The sequence below is a fragment of the Cicer arietinum genome, chromosome 6 (assembly GCF_000331145.2).
Source record: "Cicer arietinum cultivar CDC Frontier isolate Library 1 chromosome 6, Cicar.CDCFrontier_v2.0, whole genome shotgun sequence".
In the NCBI taxonomy this organism is placed as follows: Eukaryota; Viridiplantae; Streptophyta; class Magnoliopsida; order Fabales; family Fabaceae; genus Cicer; species Cicer arietinum.
The window spans coordinates 67,295,781-67,298,311 of record NC_021165.2 but is presented as its reverse complement, the minus strand read 5'-3'; positions in this window follow the sequence as shown (position 1 = coordinate 67,298,311).

The following is a 2,531-nucleotide window of genomic DNA, read 5'->3' as shown; positions in this document are numbered from 1 at the left end:
CTCTTCCGACAATGATTTATGCTATTTGTTTAGTGTGGACATAAAGTCCATTACGGTTAGGAGATAAGGGATTGCTACAGAGATGTGAATGTTTGTTAATGTTCTAATTGGGAAGTATTTTGTTTGTGTTGCTTCTTGAAATTGTTTGAGCCGACTAGTTTAATATATTGATTTTGGCTGTAAAGAAAGTGTATTATTATAAATATTATTGTACCTATGAAGGGAAGAAAAAAAAAACTTCTCAAGTTACTCACTAGTTTGTGCGAAAGCGTGTTAGAGATTAAATTGATAGTAAGTTGTTAAAATATAGGCCTTAATTGATAGTAAGTGGTTAAATATAAGAACTAAATTGTCAGTTAACAGAGCTAGAAATATTTTTAAAAGATTCATAATCTCAAAGAAATGACCTTTTTGAGAGAACTCTACAAAATTATGGACTAATTAGGTGAACTACAACATATAAAATGCTATAATTATGTTTCACCAACTAGCTTAAATTAGGGATCTATTTGGAGATAATCTTTGTTAATCTTTTTTAAAGTATATTATGATGCACTAGTATCACCTAAATTTTGGATCAATAAAAGCTGAATGGTTAAATTCTTGAATGTCATTTTCTTTTATTGGTCGAATATTATATGAGTTTTACTAAATTATAAATGTCTCATTTAAATTTGATGGGACTTATAAAAATTTTAACCAATAAAAGAGAGTGTCTTAGTAAGTGTGTAATTTGTATTTAGTTAAGTATGTCTATATGATAGGATAAAAGGTTTTTTCAATGCCTTGGAGCACGACTTTTTTAGTTAAATAATTTTAAAAAAATATTGGTATTGTATGTGTAAAAAATTTGATCTAAACTAGGTATATCGTAGGCTAGATCATAACTTCTATTGCGGTTTTGACTTATTCTAATTCCAATTATACATGCACAATGATGAAGTCTCATATAGTCTTGTTGTGCATGCATCAATTTATGAGTGAGAATATGTTAAATCAAATTAGTTATGTTTTGCAAGACATGAGTTTGACATGTCAAAAAAATTTAAGGTCTATGATTTGTCATATACTTTTTTGAAGTTTGAACATAACATTTATGAAAATATGATATAACATATTAGTCTACTTAAAAATACTATTTCAAACTAAAAAATTTAAATAAATCATCCGACGAATTTTTTAATAGACTAACAAGTTTATATGTCAATAAAATTAAGTATTTTTTTTTAAATTTAACATAACATTTTAAAAAATATAAATTTATATGACATCATATTTAAATTTTATTTTATTATAATATATTTAAATATGTAAAAAAAATAGTGTACAACAATATGATTAAATTATTACATGGTTAGTAAAATTTTAATCTAATATAAAATTCAAAATCCAATATATAATAATTATTATTAGTATAAAAATAAACCATATTATTCACTTATAAAAAAAAATATATACATAAATATTTGACTAGTTTACGATCTATAATATGATATTTTTAATCAAATAAATTTTTAAATATTTTTTGAAGTTGACTATTTAAAAATAATGTGACATATCATATCTTAAGTTAAAGGATAAAAAAAAATAGTTTATTCTCACCCTTATTATCATATTCTACTTTCTCATTTTGTTTGGAGCAAATATAAAACAGTACCAAACTCACTATTTTTTTATTTATATTCTTTTTTTTTAATAAAATTCAATATATTTCTCTTTAAAATCAATATATAAAAATATCTTATTTTTTATATCATAAAAATACGATTATGTATTTACTTTTAATAAATAAAAATTATATATATATATATATATATATATGACGATATCCTCTTAAAAGAGATAAAAAGTTTTAATTAAATAATTGTATCTTTATATTACAATCTCCTAAAAAAATAGCATTTTAATATATCAATTTTCAGTTGGATATATTATATATTTTTTGAAAAAAAAATTATAGATGAAAAAAATCAAGTAAACTTCCCATCAATAGCTTGAAAATAAAATGTAGTCTTTTTCGAAATTTACGGTGACGTCGGTGAGAGTATCTTGAGATGCGAGAAATTTCTATCAAACACAAATCCAAAGATTCCAAACACCAACTACAATCACACTAGATAAATTAAAGATTACGTGTACTAACATAATTGGCCCACATGTATCATAATGTTTGGAGTGTCTACAGACTTCTCTTGGTGTGGGAAGCACATGCCAGCTTTTGGAGGGATGTGACAACCCCACCACCAAAGTGCCAACTGTACACACAACCTCATTTTATTTTTTGATTCACCTTCGGTTACCCCCATAGTCATTATCGTTGTTTTTCCACATGATTTAACCTTATTATGCTGTTCCAATTTTGAATTTGAGCCCATAGGTGATTTCCCTCAATTTTAGTTTAGATGCATTATGACAATTTACAAGCCAAGTAGCTAACAATAGGTGTCCCAATTTTTTTATTGAAAAAGCGAGAACACAATGCAAAGTGTGACATCCACGGACCCCGTTTCATCCCCACAAGGGGTCATTAT